The sequence below is a fragment of the Hermetia illucens genome, chromosome 5 (assembly GCF_905115235.1).
Source record: "Hermetia illucens chromosome 5, iHerIll2.2.curated.20191125, whole genome shotgun sequence".
NCBI classification, from domain to species: Eukaryota; Metazoa; Arthropoda; class Insecta; order Diptera; family Stratiomyidae; genus Hermetia; species Hermetia illucens.
Genome location: NC_051853.1, coordinates 77,721,672 through 77,745,301, shown reverse-complemented (window position 1 = coordinate 77,745,301; position 23,630 = coordinate 77,721,672). Strand labels below are relative to the sequence as shown.

The window sequence follows — 23,630 nt, the reverse complement described above, 5'->3', positions numbered from 1 at the left end:
CCGAGTTCATTTTTCTAACCACTAGGACAGCGCTCTATTCATAGTTTTGTGTCGCTGAGCTGCTGAGCAGCCAGCCGATACCCTGTCCCAATATAAGGCTGATGTAACCGCGTTGTTGGGGATGCGTTGGACAGGGACCAGTTTCCAGGAGAAGAATCACTACACCACATATATAGGCCATCCAGTAAACGATGTGCTCGGAGTAGGTTTCTTAGTCAGCCAGAAAATGGAAACTGCTGTTATCGGCTTTGAAAACATAAGCGAAAGACTATGCACTCTGCGCTTGCGAAACAAATTTAGAAATATAAGCTTCACGCCCGATCACGCCCCTACAGAGGAGACTGTAGAGTCGGAGAAGGATACCTTCTACGGGGCAGTAGAACAAACCCTAAAAGCGTGTCCCAGATATGATATCAAAATCATACTTGGGGATTTTATTTTAACAGGCAAGTAGGGACGGAGCCCGTATTTAAGCGTTGGCTCCCGTAGCTTACATATGGAAACTAATGACAACGGACTGCGGATTATTCAATTAGCCGTATCGCACGAAATGATTGTTGGAAATGCCCGGTTTGCATGAAAAGCGGTCCACAAACATACGTGGGCCTCTCTAGATGCGAGCACTTTCAACCAACTTGATCAGGTGTTGATCGAACCCCGTCACCTCTCAGCCTTGATGAATATCAGAACATATACGGGGCCAATATAGACTCGGATCTCTATCTCGTTGGCATGGTGCTCCGAGCTCGAATAAAAGCACCACCTAGAATCCCTTCTGACAATCAAGTGAGAGTTAAAACTGAAGCCATCCACAACACAGCTCTCCGCAATGGAAAATGGATACCGCAAAAACCTCAGTCAACAGAGATCCAGGAAATGAAGCATCAACAAATGATCTACACAATCACCTGAAGAACATTATCATAAATACGGCCACAAACATACTTGGCCCCAACCGCGAAAAGAGATGGAACTGCTGTTTTGACAATTAATGTAAGCTACCAACGGGACGGAAGAATGCTGCATACCGACTAATGTTGCATTTTCAAAGGTCGCGGGCACGCGCAGAGAGTTATCACGAACTCCGTCGAGCGGAGAAGCAATTTTACAGACGGAAAAATGAAGCCTGGGAGAATCAAAAGGTCTGTGAACTAGAAAAGTACAGGGAACAATCGCACCAGGCGCGGAAGTTTTATTAACAAGTGAGCAGGATGAAGCCTGTTCATCCTGCCTAGAAAAAGAGGGAAATCTGATTTCCAACAGAACGATGGGTACTTTGATGAACTACTGAACAACCAGAACACTGGCGAGTTGAAGGTCCCACCAAATGAAGTTGGCGGACAAACATCAAGTAAAAAAAAACAGTCCGTGGAATTCATCGGCTTCAAAATCATAAGTCGCCAGCCGATTACAGCCGATTTGGTTAAATATGGAGGCGACTAGCTAAAACAAGTGGTTCGTCAACTTGTGTTCAAGGTGTGGAACACCGAATCAATGCCTGACGACTGGCAAAGAGGTATTATCTGTCTCATACATAAAAAGGGAGATATCACATAGTGCAGCAAAATATTCTCCGCAATCTTGCTAGGCTGAATAGCCCCATACGACCAGAACATCATTGGCCCATACCAAAGGGGCTTCACTCCAGGCAAATCAGCAACAGATCAGATTTTCTCTCTACGGCAAGCGATGGAAACCTGGTGGAATATGGACATCAGTTGCATCATCTCTTTATCGACTTTAAAGCCGCCTAAGATAACATAGCCAGGGTAAAACTGTACACGGCCATGAGAGAATTCGGTATCCCGACAAAGTTGATAAGACTGACTAGGCTGACCCTGACCAATGTGCGAGACCAGATAAAAGCAGCAGAATCACTTTCAAGACCGTTGAACATCAACAACGGTCTACGCCAACGGGATGCCCTATCATGCGTCCTATTTAACCTGGCCTTCGAGAAAGTGATGCTAAGGTAAATGCATGGGGCACGATCCTCTTCAAATCCACCCAACTACTGGCCAATGCTGACGATATCGACATCATGGGAAGAACGATCCGAGACGTACAAACTGCCTTCATACAGATCGAGCAGGCGACGCGAGATATTGGGCTGCACATCAGTGAAGGCAAGACAAAGTATATGGTGGCAATGTCAGCACCAAAAACCAACCAACCAACGACATCAAACCGCACTGGTCAAACAGGAAGAATAAAGATAGGATACTACAACTTTGAGATCGTTGATAATTTCTCCTATCTACGGTCGAAAATCACAACGGATAACAACTACGACGATGAAATCCGCGCACGGTTGTTGGCAGCCAACAGAGCCTATTTCAGCTTACAAAAACTATCCCGCTCGAAAAGTCTCAACATAGGGTCAAAGCTCTTACTGTACATTCCTCGGAGGCTTGTGTTCTTAGCAAGAAAAATTACGAACTCTTGGCCGCGTTCGAGAGAAGAATCCTCCAGAAAATTGTTGGCCCCCTACATTAGGATGGACGATTCCGTAGCCTACATAACGACGAAATATATGAGCGATACCAGGACCGTCAAGTTGTGGTTAAAATCTGGCTCAATATGTTACAGTGGGCGGATCACTTAATCCGTATGGATGAGGATGCTCCAGCCTGGATAGTCTATAAGGGCAATATCTATGGTAGAAAAAGAGACGAGGCAGACCCTGCCTGAGATGGAGCAATGGCGTAGGTCAGGACGCCAGACAGCTTTTGGGGATATCGGCCCGAAACTGGCGTGTCTGGAGTTCCTTATTAAGGCAGGCCTAGACCGGATACCGGTTGTTGCGCCGTTGGTGATGATTATGATAAACAAGCTGATAACCGGAAAATCGATGCTTCAGGTATGAAAGGTTTTGTGTATTTCTTCTGTAAGAATATTTGAGTGCAGATCTGTTAAGCTTGTACGTAATTCATAATATACATAACGCGTTTAGCATGTCAGACTACTCGATTTTCATGTGATATTGACACTAAGTGCTTTGACTTACAGTAAATTTACATAGGAGGAACAAATTGGAATAGTACCAATCCGGGCAAACTTAAGGGATCATGCTTCATACTATAATCTATATTTTTAACTATTTTACAAGTTAAACTAGGTAAACTTAAGGGGGTTTCAAGTCAATTTTGCAAAAACATACTAATTATATTAACCTAATTTAAATAGATATCGGTGTGGAGGGTGTCTTGAGGCCAAGACACCGTATAAGGCGGGTTTATAAATTTTTCAGATTTTGCGATCTAGTAGTTTTTAAACATGGGTCGTAAAAGAAATGATCACGTCTTTCAAACAAATGTCAAAAAATGAAATTGGCTTCGGCAAGTGATAATTAAGATCATTCAATACCCCACACCACCACATTTGGAAATAAAACATTTACACCCCCATTTTGCATGATATGGGGACCCTCCGTCCCCCACTCAAGTCATGATAGGCGAAAAGCTCAGTTATAAACAACACGTGCAGTATATTTGCGACAAAGAATCCACTGCGAGAATGGCTCTGGCAAGTATGATGCCGAACCTAGGAGGGCCATGTGGTGAGCTCGATCATGCTCTATGCGGCCCCAATTTGGAAAAAGGCGTTGAAGATCTCTGTTATCGCTAATGAACTGAGGACAGTTTGTAGACAGACACCCCTAAGTGAGTGCTTTGCCTTCAGTATTGTCTCAGATAATGCAGCTTTTGCGATCTTGGGAATGATGCCGATTGACATCTTTGCAGATGGGATGACGGACCTACCCTTATCGCAGGCGAAGAACCCCGAGAGGGAGAGGGCTGCAAGTAATCGATAAGAACGTTGAGAACCTTCGGCGAGGAGTCGGTGGACCTATAGGCTGATCCCTGCCATCAAAGAGTGGTTAGAGAGGCGACACTGTAAGATCAACTACAATCTTACCCAGTTTCTCTTGGAGCATGGAGGGTATCGTCAGTAGTCCCGGAGAGCAAAGCACGTATTCTTTCAATGTCCAAAATTTGTGGAAGAAAAAAGGAACCGCTTTTATAGGATTCATTTTTTTTATTATCCTAAGTAACGATGGCTTGACAACAAGACTTCGACAAGAGCACGCCTGTTAGACCGAACCCCTTACTTACAACAAAAAGGCAGATAGACAGGTTTACAACTTTCCCTTGTATTCAGCAAGTTAATTTAACCGACTTTATTTTTAAGCGTACATATTGGTATGAAGTCTCTCATATACAACTGCTTTCAGTCTGGGTGAAGTCTCTCATATACAACTGCTTTCAGTCTGGGTCCCCGACCTGTGAGGAGTTGCCAGATCTCCCATCAGGCGCGACCCCAGGTGGCGGATAGGGGCATACCTATTGATGTGTAAATATGTGTTCATGCACTTTTCTTTTTTGACTGTGTATAGGCTAGTGTTTGCTCATCTCTGGTGCGCGGACCAAAATGGCTATGGGAAGGAGACCCAGAACATAAAACCACCATGGAAGACGAGAGAAGGAGTAAACTTACGGTGCAGGGGCTCGGAACCCCAGTACCGGCGGCTTTTGGGAGTGAGCAAGCGGGCTCCCGGTCGTCGATATCGCTCGACCGCAGTGCCTCGGTGGTGGACAACTTGGCCACCTTGGCATATAATGTTACAAGTGATTTGGATCTGGAGAAGGAAGTGTTCAAGCGAAGTACGACCTTACCGAGAACACCAGTAGCAAGAACAACCAAGGATGAACTGAAGATGGATCGTTGGACGACAAAAACTGTAACAACACCCACAGCATATGTTCAAGATGCGCGACAGCAGGAGGTGCTCCAGGAACAAGATAAGGATCCATTCAAAAGAAGCTCATCAATTTTGAGATCTCCACCAATGCTAAAGGCGATGAAGGAAAAAGTACAGGCAAGATCAATAACTGGCAAAAGTGAAACAGCGTATAAAAGGAGTAACCCTGTCGGGGCTTATAAGGAGCGGAGTCCTGATCCGGAGGAATTACCCTTCACCCAGCTTGGGGCAAAGATAGTTGAGCTGTCCGAGTTTATCAAGGACAAGCACAACGTGCACCAAGCCATAAAGAATATGGTGAGGGCCATTAGAGTCCTCTATAATAGATCACATATGGAGGAGAAGAATAATAACAACACGCCGAACCCCGCTGTGCCAACAGTATCACAAGCGACCCAAGTGACGCCTAACCGTACTACCATCGAATCCCAGCGAAATAAGCGAGTACGTGAAAAAGAGGGGGATCCTTTAAATAATCAGCAGGCGCCTAAGAGGAAAAAAGGCGGACAGGACATCCTGAAAACCAACACCAACAGTTCAGAAGGAGGAAAGCATACAGCGAATCTAGGAAACTCGACCAGCGTTGCGAAGCCCAAGACGAACGAAAACGATGGATGGACTAAAGTAACCAACAAAAAAGCGAAACGAAAAGCAAAAGTGCGAACTCGTCCAGATGCGATTGTTATCTCCAGTAAGGGCAATCTGTCCTACGCGGAGATACTCAAAAAGGTCAAAGCGGATCCCGACCTAAAAGATCTGAGCGGAAATGTGAACAGAATCCGAAGAACCCAGAAAGGGGATCTCATGTTCGAGCTGAAAAGATCCAGCGGTGGCAAAACTGATGACTTTCGCACTCAAGTGAAAAACTCACTTGGGGAGAATGCCGCAGTGCGTGCCCAAAAACATGAGATCTATATACAATGTAAGGATCTCGATGAAGTTACATCGAAAGGAGAAATTTGTACTGCTCTGAAGGAGCAATTCAACTTGAAAGAACTTACAGAGGAGTCTGTTGTCGGTCTACGGAAAGCCGATGGTGGCACTCAAACGGCCACCATACGAGTGCCAGCGGAGGCAGCACAGATGTTGTTAGCTGCCGGAAGGGTTCGGATTGGATGGGTTGTTTGCCGTTTAAGGGAGCAAACTTCACTAAAGAGGTGCTTTAAATGCCTCATGTTTGGTCACTTCGCGAAGGCATGCACCAGCAACATTGATCGGTCCGATCGATGCAGAAGGTGTGGGGAGAAAGGCCATATTGCCAGAGAGTGCAATAGGGACCCCAAATGCCTATTGTGCGTAGCCAAAGAGGGACAGGATAACCGGCACATTGCCGGAAGTGGCAAATGTCCGGAATTTAGCAAGGCGCTCACTGCAATGAGAAAATGAGGTTTATTCAAATAAACCTCAATCATTGCAGGGTCGCTCAGGATTTACTTGAGCAGACCACGTTCGAATCTAAGATGGAGGTTGCCATCATAAGCGAACCGTACAGAAACCGCCACGGTGGCGTATGGGTCACAGATTCGACTGGTGGAGCGGCGATATGGGCTTGTGGTCGACAAGCCATACAATGTACTGCAAGTCAGGCAGCCAGTGGCTTTGTGTGGGCGAAAATAAGTGATGTATATGTATACAGCTGCTACGCCCCACCAAGTTTGACACTGTCTGAATTCGAGCAAATGCTTGATAATCTTGTTCTCGACGCAAGGGGACGAAGTCCAAAGGTGATTGCTGGTGATTTCAATGCTTGGGCCCTAGAGTGGGGTAGCAGAGAATCAAATGCTAAGGGGCGCAGTCTATTAGAGGCTTTTGTGCAGCTGGACATGGTTTTGGCTAACGAAGGTGCCGTAAACACCTTTCAGAAAGGGGGGTCAGGCTCGGTTGTAGACCTGACCTTTATCAGCCCTGCGCTGGCGCGTGGTATGTCCTGGTGCGTCAGCGAACGCTACACCCACAGCGATCACCAGGCAATCTTCTTTGAGACATGTGTCGAGCCACAGGCCAAAGAGCTATCATGCCCGAAACCGAAAAAGATTTCAGGCTGGTCTGTAAAATCCTTGGATGAGGAGAGCTTCTTAGAGGTTTGGTTAGATCAACCTGATATAGCAGGCGCCTCTACGGAAAGAGCCGTCCATCTAGCTCAATGCATCGCCAAAGCATGTGACGCGTCTATGCCCAGGAGGTGCTCATTCCCCAGTAGAAGACCAAACTACTGGTGGAATGATGAACTGACCGGTCTTCGATCAGCCTGCCACCGAGCCAGAAGAGCGGCTCAGAGGGTAGAGTCGATCAGGGGCAGAAAGAGTGCGCCTATAAGGCAGCCCGCAAAACCCTCAAGCTCGCCATCCAGCGAAGCAAGACAAAATGCTTTAAGGAGCTCTGCTCAGAAGCGGACATCAACCCGTGGGGGAGTGCTTATAGAATCGTGATGGGACGATTCAGAGGCCGCTCCTCTCCGCAGATCACGTGTCCCACCCTCTTGCTGAAAATCATCCAGGGGTTATTCCCCCAGCAAGAGGAGAGCACCGACATATTCCAACCACGACTGAATGTGACGGCAATTCCTCCAGTCACCAGACGAGCTGCTGGAGATCTGCAGCAGAATAGGAGACAATAAAGCGCCGGGCCTGGACGGAGTGCCGAATAAGGCCCTTAAGCTTGCCGTGAAATCCAGGCCGGACATGTTCGCTGAGCTGTTTGAAGCGTGCATGTCCGAAGGAATATTTCCGGCGGCTTGGAAGCGACAGAAGTTGGTACTTCTGCCTAAGCCTGGTAAACCTCCAGGTGAACCATCGTCATACCGACCCATATGTCTTTTGGACACGGTGGGGAAAATGTTAGAGCGGGTAATCTATAATAGATTACTCCCGGTTGATGAGGGCCAAGGCGGCCTTTCAGATCGGCAGTATGGATTCCGAAAAGCCAGATCAACCATTGATGCCATCAAATTGGTTACTGGCTTGGCCGAAGATGCAATTCACGGAAAGGGTAGTACCAGCAAATATTGCGTGGTAGTAACCCTGGACGTGAAAAATGCATTTAATTCAGCCAATTGGAATCTAATACGCAAATCCCTAGCGAAGATTGGTATTCCCGCCTATCTCGCTGCTATCGTCGATAGTTACTTAACTGAAAGGAGGCTATGGTATGACACTGATGACGGACCGCAGGAGTACGTTGTTTCCGCCGGTGTCCCACAGGGCTCCGTATTGGGCCCACTACTGTGGAACATCATGTACAACGATGTACTTAATCTTCCCCTTCCGGAGGAAGCCACAGTGGTGGGTTACGCTGACGACATAGCACTGGTTGTTGTCGCAAAGCATCTTGAAGATGCTGAGTTATACTCAAGCGAGGCAATCAGTGCTGTCAAATGCTGGTTGGAGAGCTCTGGTTTGACGCTTGCGGAGGAAAAAACAGAAGCGGTCCTCATCACGAAGCGCCGGAAGAGAAATTACGCCTGTGTTAGAATCGGGAATCATATCATCACTTCCAAGCCGACCATCAAATACTTGATGCGAAGCCAACCTCTTCCTCATCGCGGACGAAGAACGCTGAGAGGGAGAGATCCATAAATAGATGGCAAGAGCGGTGGGAACGCTCGGGAAAGGGCCGGTGGACGCACAAGCTCATTCCTGCCATCAAGGAGTGGTTGGAGAGACGACACGGTGAGATTAATTATAATCTCACCCAGTTTCTCACGGGACACGGAGGATATCTCCAATACCTTCACAGGTTTAAATTGGAGACCTCACCCGATTGTCCAAATTGCAATGGAGTCCCAGAGGACCCAGAGCATGTATTCTTCCACTGTCCGAGATTTGTGGAAGAAAGGAGGAATCTTGAAGAGACTCTAGGAGAGGTGCTGGTACCAGAAAATCTGGTACCGAAAATGCTAGCACATGAAGAGAATTGGGATGCGGTCAACTCCATGATCGCATCTATTCAAGATAAATTGCGAAAGGCAGAGGAAAGGAGAAAAGCGCGGTCTCGTGCGCCGCGTATAGAAGAAAGGTGACAAAGCTAGAGTGAGCTGACTCCGCCCCGTGATGTAATACCTTATGGTGGTTCCGCGGGGCAGGGAGGGAGTCGGGGGTGGTTTTAGTGGGTAAAAATCCCACAGGCTGGTGTGTCCAGACCAGTGTCTTTTTGAAGATTTCCACCTCCTCAAAAAAAAAAAAAAAAAAAGTCTGGGTCCCCGAAACTTCCTTTTCCTTGTGTTCGATTTCTCTGGATTTTGCCATACCTACTGCAGAAAGGTCTATGACCTCATCTCCGAGTCTCTTCTTGTTTCGCAATGCTTTCCTCCGTAGTCGGCTGAAAATCCTTCTGGATTCCCCACATTGAGTCCGCATCGATCCGTTTCTAGACACTGATATTAGATCAGTTGCCTCGACATGATCAGCTTTTCCCGGTATAAACGCAGGGGAAGCTTTTGATAGGCATGTCCGCCATTGAATTGGATGGCATGTCTTCCAAAGATATTTTCGGGGGAGAACGTGAAACTGGTGAGACCTCCAAAATTCCTCTCGGTCGTAATGTAATTGCTCATAGTCGTGGGTGGATACAAAGGCTTCGACCTCGTACCACGTGAAGAGTCAGTCCGTATCTATGTCTGAGATTCGCGCTCACTCTCCAGATCACCATTTAGGTATCACTTCGCGCGGTATATAGGCACTCGTGATTCTGTCTTTCCCTGCAGTGTTTCGTTGAGGTTCCTTCCCTCCATCACGACCTTGAACAGTGAAATGTTACATTAATGCTCTGTATTCACCCCTATACCTCCGCGTTCACAATAATTTGGTAAATCGTCCAAACCAAGACCATGCAAATACTACCTATAGCAACCAACGTGTCCCGTGATGATCTGAGTAGTGTGGTACTTGGTCTCTCCCTGTTTCCGCTCAAGTTACACCCGAACATTGGGAGTGTTCAGAGGAGGTGGTGTGAAAACGGAGCAGCAACCCTGTCGGCCGAACCAAAACCAAGTGGCCGAGGAGAACCTCCATAGTCGTGGCACCGGGAGACGCTGTATCACATTGGTTTGCCGGCCGTGTTGCACGGGGACACATCTGAAGTGGCAATAGGTCATAAAACCTCACCAGGGGTATACTGTTATCATGGAAACCGGGATAGCCATTGAATTTACATACTTCAGGAGAATTCCTGTTGTATGTGCATTCAGCTCGGTAGTTGCGGTTGGCCCCCTAGTCGGAGCGTCATCGGGTTATAGTTACGTTCAAGCCAACATGAACCTTCAGGCTTCGACATAGTCTTGCGTTTCAACACGGCAGCCGTACTCCTTAGTTGGGTAGAGATTTAGGTAACTCTTGCATCCACCAGTATGAATGCTGACCCATGCACTAGTATAGACTAGTACCCTTGTAGCTTGTTATATCGGAGCTCTGATTGTGGTTACAAAATCAATCCAGTTCTTAAGAAGACCGTGGGATTAAGTCCCCGAAATGGGACCCACGTAAAATCATAGAGACGTAACGCTAATATCGAGAAAGAGCCTGTGCGTGTTGAGGAACTTCGAAAGCTAGTTCCATCTATGTTGCCATAGATCTTACGATTCTGACCTTGCCATATTTCTGTGTTCTGTGTGCCCGTCTATATGTCTTGCATAATATAGGACACTCATTTCTTTCGCCAGGATGTCGACTGGGATGATGCCTATCACTATCAGTACTGCTTCACCTGATGTGTTTCTAAAAGCGCTGCAAACATCCAAAGTCATCAGTTGCTAAACCGAATTTACCTGCTTTCTCCGCCGACACAAGTGATGTGTAAAGGAGAATGGATCACATCTCCACCAGTATTTCGACCCAGGAATAATCGACTACATTTTTGCAAGTGCAAAAATGCATAATCTAGGTGGTTTCTAAAGTTCAGTTTGGCATCCCCAAGTTTATTCATAGACTTTCACTTTCATAGTGTTCTTCTTTCAACAGAACTATTGATTATTAGGACTGCTTCCATTTTCTCATCTTTCAGGCCCTATATACTGTTTTTGCTGCTCTCACTCTCTCCATCGCGTAAACCAGGTAGCGAAAATGTTGTGCCTTGTCTTCATTGCCAGGTTCAAAACTCTGTCAGAGATTCCATCGTCTCGAATGCGGCAGCCGGACAACGAAAGTGAGAGGACATGATCTGCCCGAAACATTCGCGGACCTCAGATGCTTTCATGAGAAGGGGCCTAGGGTCGATAGTTCATCAAAATTAAATCAAGCTTGGAAAGGAGGTTTCGCAGAATGCGACTTTTTTGCCCGGCTGGACGGCGAAAACTTCTGAAAGGGACACATTTTCAGTTCAAATAGTTTCAGCTTTGCGCGTCTCATGTTTCAGGACAAGAAGGATTTACCAGAGGCTTAGCAAGAAGCCCGGTAGCGGCGATTGAAAGGGGACACACCGGCTATTGCGAGGTTACTTGAAAGAAACACTTCAAACTAGATAAAAACTACTTAAATAGCTGTGCCGCCATGCCGATTTAGATGCCGTTAGTGTGAAGCTTACAATTAAAAGGTTGCGCAGATAATCTCGAAAGAGACTTTTGCCATTTGGTGTCCTGATGACTAAAACGGCGGAAGGCAAAGGGTGGTACAGCTCAACGAGTGCATAATACCTCCAGTAACCGAAGAGGAGCTGCGGTAATATATGGTACCATCGGCGACAGCAGGACCCCAGGTTTGAACCTCTTAGTGTAGTGATCAACAACCAAAGTGCCTGATGAAAGGATATGCCTTGACATAAAAGATTCTGAGAATGCGTCATTGATCTATTTCTGCATTTTTTCACCGCCACAACCAATTCCAACATTTTACACACATCGCAAGGTACTAAGCGAAATCTTTGATTTGATATCTCACATAATCATTATCAGCGAAAAAATGTTCCCACTTATGGAGAATTGAAAAAAAACTTAATCAACTTCAGGAGATACTTTGCCACAGATTTTTTTATTGTTTTGGTGAAAATCTTCGAATGACTAACCCCAGGGTTCACGTTCTTTGAGAGTGTAGGATTTTTTCCTACCAAAACCACCTATCGCGAAGCTACGACTGGGAAATCTCCATCCAGCAGCTTTTTTGCATATTTGAATCTCCGTCTGGTGCAGCCCCAGAGCTGGATGCGTACGTCCTTATGCGCTTTAGGATCTGCTTATAAATTAGCAACTTGTTGTTGACGATCAGCTGAGAATTCCTCCGCAACAGCCACTAAATCTGCCTGTATCTGGCATTCAACTCTTCTTCTTTCTTAGGATGTATCTTTCCCAGCTGAGCTTAGCATCGAGTGTCATATTTATATATTTAACCTCATTCGCCTGTGGCACGTCTTGACCGTTTATGATGGCTTTAGCTGGATTCTCCTTTTTGTTTGTCAAGTTAAGTTAAAACTTATGCTCAAGATGTGGGGCAGCAAATCAATTCCTGACGATTGACAACGAGGCATTATCTGCACCATACATAAAAAGAAAGATATCACACAGTGCAGCAATTATAAGGTTATCACATTGCAAGTACCATCTATAAGATATTCTCCGCTATCTGGCTAGGCTGAATAGCCCCATACGCCCAAAACATCATTGGGCCATACCAAAGAAGCTCCACTCCAGGCAAATCGCTAGCAGATCAGATTTTCTCTGTGTGACAAACGAAGGAAAACTGTTGGAATATGACCATCAATTCCAACAATTTCAAATCCGCCTATGATAGCATAGGCAAAGTAAAACTGTACACGGCCATGGAAGAATTCGGTATTGCGACCAAATTTAAAAGACTGACTAGGGTGATCCTGACTAATGTACGAGGCGAGATAACAGCGGCAGGATCACTCTCGAGACCGTTCAACATCAACAACAGTCTAACACAAGGGGACGCCCTATCATGCGTTCCCTTTAACCTGGTCCTTGAAAAGGCGATTCGTGATGCTGATGTAAATGCAGAACCCACCACCCCCTCTAAATCTGCCCAACTACTGGCCTGTGCACAGGATATTGATATTTTGAGAAGAACAACCCGAAATGTAAAATCTACCTTTATCCGGATTGAGCAGGCTGAGATCGGGGTGAGATATTGGGCTGAACATGAATGAAGACAAGAGGAAATACTTGATGGCAAAGTCAGCACCAAAAGACAAAGAAGCGACAGCATCACATCACATTGGTAAAATGAGAACAATAAAGATAATTTCTAGGGGTCGAAAATGACAACCGATACGATGCGACGATGAAATCAACGCCCGGTTGTTAGGAGCTAGCAGAACATATTTCAGCTTACAGAAACTATTTCGCTCAAAACGTTTCAATAGACGACAGAATAACCTTGCTAGGGCTTATGTATTCCTCAGAGACTTGGGTTCTTAGCAAGCAAAATTACGAACTCTTGTCCGGATTTGAGAGATGAATCCTCCGAAGAATTTTTGGTCCCCTACATGGGAATAGACGATATCATGACCGTCCGGACCGATTATGGATAAAATCCGGTTCAATAGGTATGAGTGAGGATGATCTAGCCCGGGACGTTTATAAGACTCCGCCTCCGATGTAACGATGGTGTAGGCCAGTATACCAACAGCTTTTGGGGACATCGAATTGGTGGACCTCGTCGCAAAGCCGGGATGTCTGGAGTTCCTTACTAAAGCAGACCTAGACCGGATGCCGATTGTTACGCGGTCGATTATCATTAGCATTAGCTAATGCTGTTATCAAAAATTTGGGAACAAGTTCACCATAGATCTGGCTTATGATTCCTCAAAATTGCGCAATCGGTCAAAACTAATCGATAAAGGCTAAACAAGAAGCTTTTTTCCAGAACTAACATACAAATCGTAATATTAGTAGTAACGATGATTTGTTCTTTCGTATAGTAAACCAAATCCCAAAAGGCTGCAATAAGCGATGGCGCAACAACTAATTTGATACTAGGATTTGTATAAGCGTATAAGTGTATTAGCGAACTCCATTTTAAAACCGGTGATTATTGCCCAGATTTGGTACTGAGTCGACTGGTATCTAACTTCCAATCACGACACAAATCTCTTTAACACCAATAAGATTTGAACTCTGACCATCCCTTGCGACAGCTTGTTCTCTAACCACTTAACCAACCGGATGCACAACCTCAAAAGCCCTTAATTAATTCCTTAATTCTATTTGGAAAGTCAAAAACTCCAGTGACTCCACTAATACATCGGAACGGAAGTGGGTAAAAAGTTGTAAAGTTTCTACTTCAATAGCTGTTTTGATGTGTATGCAACAAAAGGAGAAAGACTTTCACCATTCGTCTATGCCCATTTACTTCTCTCCGTCGTCGGTTAACCAGCTGGCATAATTTTTGTTGTAGATAGCGGTTTTGCGGAGTCCATCGTCCTAATTCAATTTAAAATGCAAAGAACTCTATAAAAGCTTCCTGACAAATATCAAACATTTCTCACAAGCAACGTAATCGATAAACATCACTTGTTCATATATCCTACGTTCCTCCATTCCCGAGCTAAATTCATTATAAAATTGTGCATATCCTGCTAAAATACCGTGAACTGATAACATCCCTTTACGTGCAAATTCCATTAAAACATTCTCGAAATCGATTAATAGATCGTCGCACAGTGAAGCCAACCTGAACGTATTCCCAGAAAATTAAGTTTAAAACCATATCGGCCATGTTGCTATTGTATAATCGACAACCATATGACGTTGATAGTCCTTGTTCCATATATGGCCATAAACTAGACCATGACCAGATAATGAAAGCCGCCCTCATTTTGTATTTGCAAACAATGCATCGACAGGCCTTTGTGTAGCTAAAGTTACTTGTGATAGTCCGGCGACCATAATAAACTTTACCACACGTCGTATACTATCGAATTGGAAACTTATGTTAACGTGTACAAGGGAAGTGCTTGCTGATAAAGTACCTAATGGGAGTTGAAATTTCAGGTGGGAGCCGATACGACTTCTCAGCCTTAGTAATTACCAGTATCAATGCTCAATTCTACATGGCCAAGTAAAACTATAGTTTTGTCTCCAAAGTAGAACATTAATTGAGTCTCCACTAATTTTAGTTTAAATTTACTTTGTTGGGAAGTTTTTGCATTGAACTAAGGAAATGGAAAATCCGGTGGAAAATAGCACATTCTTAGGCAACTGTACTACGTAATTGATGTGTGCTTGCCTTTCACCAATCTTTGTTCTGTGGTAACTTAAGCACTAGAAAGGGCAAAGCAAAGAAACAAAATATAATACATGAATCAGCAGCACTTTCTGTTGATAGATATTTCCTGGATATTTATTTTCAGTACGAAACTCCTCACCTTCTTCAGTAATTTCAGACCTATCTGGGAAATGTCCAGGTTGCCACGGGTTTTTTAACAGATTTCATCGACATAATGTTTGGGAAAGACATCGTGGATAACTGGACCGCTCCACATCCTCCAGCAAAAACGGTAAGAAGGACGGAACTCAAAACAAGAAGAAATACTATCGGTGACAGAATATGATCCTGCGAACTTCACTTGCGACATAAAATTTCCTACACAGTTTATCTCTGTGGGGAAACCCTCATGCACTTTCTCTGCGATTGCCCGGCTCTGGCTCGAGTCAGGCTGCGGACGCTGGGTAAACCATTCTTTGGGGACCTCAGTGAGATTTCTAGTTACAGGGTCGGAGAGCTGCTTTCCTTCGTGAATGCTACGGGCTGGCTCTGAAGATCCGAGCCAGCTGGACTCCGCTTCCCTGTTCCTATAACAACAGTCACGGTCTTAGGAGTTTGTGGCATCAAAACGGCGCACCAAAGCGCTAATTGGGCTCCTCGGAGCGGCCACTGATACCCACCTACCTACCTTATCTCTGTGTATCACGCGATATATTTAGCCATCACATGTTGCTCTAATAAAACTCAGCATGCTTATCCCAATCCCAGATGAAGGAGGGGACTTTGGAGCAATGTATTGTGTACTATCCTCAGTAAAACTAAAATAAAGTGCTGAAATCATTGATAGAGATACATTAAGTATAATTTGAGTTATTCCACCCACCTGATCTCCCGTAGTGACAGGTCCCGCTATAGGCCAACCAAGAAAATACATGAAATGTCGTTGAAAACAATAATGATCCTGTTGAAATACCCAAAGCCTTGAAGAAATGGTAAGGCGTTCCCCTCGGCCTCGGTCCTGTCGAAAAATGGACAATGGTTCTTGCTGCATGGACGTCGTCAGGGCGCAAGTAAATTAATCCGAACAGAACAAATACGTGTCTGCATGTTAAATATCGGCAGCCTCACTGAAAGCGCGGAGGGACTCGCCCTACGGAAAAGACGCATTGATATTTGCGCTCTCGAAGAAACTGAATGGGATGGTGCCAAAAGCTACTACATGTGTAGAACACGTACGCGGTAAAAATGGCTATAAACCTCTCTATTTTGGTAGCCCACGGACTCAATATGATGTCGGCATTGGAGATTCTACTATAAATTTCTTTGCAAGGAACGCGACGTTACGATGTTCACCTATTGAAAAAATGGAAAAACCCACTCTCCCAATGGTACTGGATTGGACTGGTAGTGAAAAAAAGAGTGACACTGTAGAGTGCTGTCGGCCAAAAAGGAGAGACGACATTAAGTTCGATAATGAGGCTACGAGAAAAGTTGGCAAACTCCGAGCCGCGTGATGCCCCTTTGTCGGGAAAAACGGCAACAAGTGAAAACACAAATGATTTCACTGGAGAAAATGGACTTTATACGAAAGACAAGGGTAGGGAAAGATTTGATATTGACCAGGATGGTTGACAATCCTAGTTATTCGCCTTACTTAAAATTGAGACTTACCATTCGCCTCTGGAAGTTGATTTCTCTATTAATCGATCCAACATAATGCTCGCAAGCAGCCCAAATTCAACTTTCACAAGGATGATTTCCGAGGTCTGAATGATTTTCTTAAAGCAGTTGACTGGAATGATGCCTCCTACCAGGCTTTTTGAGTATTTTATGACTTTTTGGAAAATTTTCGTTATCCTCCCTCATCCCAGTTTGTACAAATACCTTGCCTGATCCACTGTAGATATCTGTAATACTCTACGCGAGAAATACAAAGCACGTCTGAAGTTCACACGTTCCGGTAATGCCGAAGACAGGGCAAAGTTTAAAGTTTATAGCTCTCTATCAAAAATGCACATTCCCCGAAAAAGTAGCATCGAGCGACGGAAATTTAAACTCTTCTAGTCACACGTCCGCAATATACGCTCTTATTAAATTATTATTAAATTGAATGATCATACTTCTTATCCCTCTAAATCAGGTTCTGAACTTCTTCAGGATCATCTGGACTCCGTCTTTACTGTTAACCATACATCTTACCTCTCTTCCGACATATTTGATTCCTTTTTGGCTAGTATAGCCCACATTCCTCTTCTGAACCTCTCTATTGTCGAATTATTTCTTGGAAACGTCGACGTTACACTAAATACAAGAAACGACATCCATACAATTTATACTGACTTCACGAAAGGTTTCGATTCCATTGGCCACTTCACGCTTCTCACCAAACTGTGATCATATGGATATCGGTTCGATTCCGCTGTGGTTTTAGTGCGTGCTTCACTACACTCCACTCCAGCGAGGTCGACGGAACAAAAGGGCACAATAAGACTCGCATAACCCGTGGCTACCCTAATGTGCGCACCACCTTTATAGCGCAAGTGCCCCGAGGAGTAGGTTCGCCAGCTTGAGGCACTGTTTGCGCTGGCCGGCGTCACATCTGAGCTGACTGGAGCCACGGCACTGCTCGAATCTCTGTGGTTACAGCGCCTTCCGGAGGGCACTCGTTTCTGATTCGCTGGATATGCTAGTGGCAACCGCCGACAAAATCCAAGAAGTGCACTTGCGGCCCACGGTGCTGAAGTGGCGAAAGACGTGCCGAATAAACTCGCGCAACTACAAAATTCAATGGCTGCAATGGGAACCACAGTGCCGACACTATGGTCACTCTCCATCCGGGAAGAATCTCGCGAAACAGGTCGAGATCCGCTCCCCGAAATAGGCACTCGGATAGTAGGCCGTCAAAACTCTCGGCAAATACTGGGCTATTCTGGCCCTTGCCTCTTTGCAACAAAAAACTAAACCTGTCGGTAGCCTTGGCGACGGCTACCCGAAGCGCAATACCACGTCGCCTTTCCGTTTACGAACCCCTGAGCAGACCCAACTATTTGACTGAAACAGGTGCTGAGGTGTCGATTCTCCCGGTATCCAAATACCATTGATTAAGGCCTCAGGGTTTAAAATTGGCAGAAACAAATTCATCGTCGATCCGCACGTACAGCTACAGGCAAGTAGAACTGCGTTTGGGACTTCGACGAACGCATTCGTGGCGTTTCACTATAGCGGACGTTAGCACTGTGCAACTGTAATTTGTTAGTAGAACGCAGATCACTCATTAGTAGCAACGCAGATCACTCGTTGATCCCACAATCAACCTTACACTATCAGGGACGATCTCCACCTACCCTGTTCTCAACGTTAGAAGCGATTCGGACAACGAAATATTTCGTGCACAAGGACATCAAATCTTGGGCCAGAGAGTGCATCGCATGTCAGAAGTATGAAACTTCGAAGTATGTGCGAAAAGACGTAGATATGTTCTCTCGGCCCACCAAGTGCTTCTACACTATCCACCTCGAAATCATTGGCCCATTTCGAGACTCGCACGGTTTCACGTATTGCTCACAATTATGGATAGGTTCACGAGGCGGCCTGAGGCGATTCCCCTAAAAGACATTACGGCACTATTATGTGCCCAGGTCCTCTCTCGAGAGTGGATTCCACGCTTTGGTATGCCAGCGAACATTATCACTGACCAGGGAATGCAGTTTGAATCCTCTCTTTTCTCGGAGTTAGGCAAACTCCTTCGCTTCAAAGGCCGCCGGACAACTGCCTACCGCCCTCAGGCCAACGGGATGCTTGAAAGATGGCACAGGGCACTAAAGGCCGCTATAGTGACACAAGACAAATGACACCAACCATGCGGTAAACGTCGCCAGCGGGCCCAGCGATCTTGAGTCGTGCAACCAGGATCTCGGAGACGGAACGAGGTCCGCACTACTTTATTCACAACGTCGGAGGCGTGTCCAAAAAGGTCTCGGTAGCTTGCCTAAAACCTTTCTTCCGAGGGACAAATATTCCCAGGGGAACACGCCGTTCGGTTCAGTTTGCCGAGCTGAGGGAGTTACGCCTCGGATTTTCGCTGAAGTCCCCTGGTTTAACCTGGGGTGACGTACTGTGGAGACCGCTGTAACAGAATCTACCGCTCCGTAAGATTTGCCTCCAGCGAAGTACTAGAGTGGCGCACACTCAGAGCGCCCGGTCCGGCAAGGAAAAAAAATCGTTGGATCTAGCGATAAGGCTGCACCGCTAGACCACGAGTCGATCTTTTTTTACAGTGAACCACGAGGTGACACAACAACAATTCAAACAGTGCAAATTTTCCCAATTGGTTTATGTGACCCGTTGGCAAAATAAAAATTAGTATAAAAGAGTGTCCGGATAGCTCAGTGGTTAGAGCACTAGGCTGTCATACGGAAGGTCGCGGTTCAAATCTCACTGGTGGCAGTGGAATTTGCATCGTGATTTGACGTCGGATACCAGTCGACTCAGCTGTGAATGAGTACCTGAGTCAAATCAGGGTAATAATCTCGGGCGAGCGCAATGCTGACCACATTGCCTCCTAGTGTATCGTTACGGTCTTGAATGAAGTGCTCTAACACACTTCAAGGCCCTGATCCAATATGGATTGTTGCGCCAACGATTATTATTATAAAAGAGCTAATCTACAACTAAATCGTTACTTTTTACGCAGGCACTAAATTCATAATACATTTATTTTATATAAAAACTGACTACAAGGTTATTCACTAAAACCTTTTCCCCCGATCCCCGATTATTATCTTGATGGTCAGCGCATAGCCGTGATTGCCTCATGTAAGGACCTGGATGCAGCCTTGGACAGCAAATTCCGATTCAATTCAGTGTTCATTATGTCGCTGTACTCGATCGAGCCGCGCTTCCAAAATGTGTGGCTTCATCGTTCGTTTCTTCTATCAATTCTTGGATATCCATTCCTTAGTAATCCAGTATAAATCCTCTGTTCGTAATATTCTTGAATATGCTTTGGAGTGGAATCTGTACAAAGGTGAATTACTCAATTACTAACTTTTCAAAAGAACGTTCCCTGTCTCTGCTATCCCGTAGATCGTTGACCGACGCATGTGTCCTTTTCAAACTTTGAATGGGTATTTGGTGGGGCTCTGTAGCATCCGAAATTCATTACCGTGACCCATCAGACAATATTCGGTTGAGGTTCCTTTCGTGGAGCTCTTGGTCGACTTCAATTCCCCTTTGCCCAGAATATTAAGGGATTGAAACCGTTTGGGTTGGTCCCCTGGCTTCATGCCTAGCCACTCAAAAAAATTAAGTTATTGACACATGTAATTTTTAGTTTTCCTTCTATTTTCTGTATGCACTTATATGCAATAAGTAATTGGAGTATTCTCCGTATATACCCGTATAAACGAATAAATAAATAAATGCTGCTCAAAATGAAGGCTGCTACCATCGTCCAGTGAAACATCTCTATGGATGTCAAAAATGGCATATGGAGATGGAAGAACTGATGGACCTTATCGCATAACATCGAAACTCTTGGAAGACAGTTGAAGATAAACGGAGAAAAAAAACATACCACTACCACAGCCCTCAGTTGCACAACACGCCCTCAGCCCTCCAGAGGGGAACAAACAATCGAAGCGATGGCGAACCCGGACACAAAGCAAAGACCTAGTGGTGGTTTGTTGTCGGGGCTTCAAGGTTTTCCGTTCGTGACCTTCTTCTTCCTCATCTAGACTTATATCCAAGTTATTTTATATTGTTTAATCATACACTTGTCTAGAGTTACATATCCATCATGCTGCGAAGCTATCTCGTATAGAACGGGTGACAATTTTTAAAAAATCCAAGTCTTGAGCTTCTTACCGTTCTATGTTTAATAATAACGCCAATACACGTGTCTAGATTAAATGCTAATGTGGGCAGTGTGAATCTTGGATGCACATTAGAGCAAGTACCTTTGTAAATTGGAGTAGATAATTAATTCGAAGATTTCCTTTGTCTGCATGGTGCTCATTTGAATATCCATTAGACGCCCCTCAGCCCCGCCTCACTCCAATCATCCCCAACAGAATAATAGCCACATTCTGCTACCTTGCTCCTAAACATTACTTGAATAAAACTCAACATAATAACGATCTTTTCAACAAAAAAACCCCACCCAAACCTCACTCTCTCCTCCTACATGATAAAAAAAAGTCATTAACCCGCCACCACATACCAAATCAAACATCGACACCACTTTGGCCACCCACTGATACATTAATTCAAAAAAACTGTTTTTTTCATGCGACGATCACTTAATATCGGACCCAAAGCTGTCCTTGAGGAACATACAGGTAAAGTCTCGAGAGACACATGTTAAGTACACATATGCTCAAATTCGATAATAACCGCTGGACAGTGCCTGGGTTAACCCTGCCAACATGTTCCGCGCAGAGCTCAAATGGCAATATCTCCACAACTGCATAATAACATCCCCCAAATTCTCTACTCCACCCCCTCCAACGCCACCATATCATTTATATACACATTTTTTTTTTCCTGCATGACTTGCCACCACCACCCCCCCCCCCCCCCTCCCCCTCCCTGCACATCACCAGCAACCGAAAAATCAACATACAATCAACCCACCTCAGTTTTGACGGCAACACCAAAAACCCAATAAACTTTTATGTCATCCGAGTCATTTGCTTGTACGTTGTACGCTACCAATGTACGTAGATCCTGGATTTTGCGATAAGGAACCTAAGAATCGAGCTTTGCTAAAAATCATCATCCAATTTACAAGAAGCAACCGTTCTACATGTTGCTCTCGGTATCGATCCTCTACACGAGTCAATCATCTAAACAGGTCACGTCAACACAAGTCTAAAGGAGGAGGAAAAGGATCGCCGAAGGAAAGCTCTGAAACCCCGATAACAATCCACCACATCGCTACTGCAGTCCCTAGTTGTACAAAACGCAATGCTCTCAGCCGCCAGAGGGCGGCAAAATTCAATGTCCTTTGCAAGGATCGCGGTGTCTACAAACAAGATTAGAAACAAGGAAGAGAGAATTCTAGACTTTAACGCCAGAAACCTTGAATGGGGCACGCCTCAATCAAATTTGGAAGACAGGACTTATTATAATAAATACCGGTAGCACATCGACATTTCGGCAAACTCTTTCTATGGAGTCCTTCGTGTCAGTGGCCCAACGATGGAAGATACTGGAAGTATGGCCAGTCTTCATCAGTACGTTTCCTTCCAAGTGGCAAACAGCTTCTCGCAATGTTCTGTCGTCCGGCAAACACCTACCTGACATTACAAAATTTGCAGAAGCTCCCTCAAGCATGGTAAACCAGCAACAAGACCCAGGTGCACACAGAAGAAGTGCGAATGAATCGTTAGTTCATTCAACAGTGGGGCTTATCACTGCAGCTTGTAATGCATCGGCTCCCAACAGGAAAGAGCGTCCCGGGAAATTTCCTATGTACAGGTGGATAGCTGAAATTGCAAGATCCGCAAAATATTAGAGAAAACGGAACTCCTCCATGAAAATAACAGGCAAAAGGCACGCTGATGGCAGGAGCTAAGCAACGACATTAACACAGAACCATGGAGCCTCGGGTATAAGCTAGTTTCCAAAAAAATCAGTGCCCGTCGGTCACCCTGTTCCATGGAAGTAGCGAAGATGAAAGAAATAGTGCAGGCCCTTTTTCCTGTCCACTCCATCCGAGCTGACGCTACCAATGATGGAGTGAGTACTGAGTATTGTCCGTTCTTCACTGCAAAGTAACCAGAGGCGGTCTTGTCCATGAAGGACAATGAAGCATCAGGACCGGAAGTGTTGAAACTTGTAATCAAATACAAGTCGAACTTGCTAATCGGCGCACTCAACACTTGTTTGACAGCGGGTATTTTTCCTTCCTGCTGGAAAGTTGCGACACTTTTGCAGATAAGCGAGGGCAAAGGCATTTCCGAAGCGCCGTCAGCGTATCGTTCGCTCAGAATGTTTGACACAGCGGGGAAGCTGTTTGAGAAGCTCATCAATCCAAGACTGACTAATGTAATACGTGCTGCGGGAGACTACTCACTAACATAATGTGGTTTTAGAGCAGGCCGTTTACAGTTGATGCTATTGAGAAGGTGGTTCAAGAGGTGAAACTGGCTGAGGCACTCAATCGCCTCTGTCGGTGATGGTGCTCTTTGTAACGCTAGAAGTAAGAATCGCCTTTAATTCTGCGAGGTAATAGTAATAGGAGCGAGGTAATGTGGCAAACCGTTCCGGGTTAGACTGCTAGACGCTCCACGGAGGTGTTTTAGCCGAAAGTCTGTCTGAGACAGGAATCTGCTGGTTTGTACCTAAATGCCTTTTACCTCCCTATCCAAAAAAGGAAATGGTATCGGTATAGTTATATTTTTGCATTAAGAACACATTTAATTCCATGAAAGCCTTTATTTTTGTTAATTTTAATTAATTTAATTTATAAAAGTTTAAAGAATCCTTAAAGAGGAGTTCTTCACTCCACTTATTTTTTCTAAAACTTTTTTAAAAATTGAGCCGTCCAAGCCAATTTCACATGACAGCCATTACTACGTGCCAATAAAAATTTTTCGCGCATGAGCACAACCAATGCCTCACGGAGTCCGATGGGACTGCACACTACAACGTTTTTAATGTGGAGATATAGCGAGAGGAGGGGCTGGAGTACATTGAGAGCATGCGCCGAC

General features: G+C 45.1%; 1 protein-coding gene across 2 annotated transcripts in view; it reads right to left on the bottom strand.

Moving 5' to 3' along the window:
• The window catches only part of LOC119658351 (ras-related protein Rab-27A), a 98,216-nt gene that overhangs the window by 1,399 nt on the left and 73,187 nt on the right, over positions 1-23,630 (bottom strand). The gene's annotated exons all lie outside the window — the stretch shown is intronic.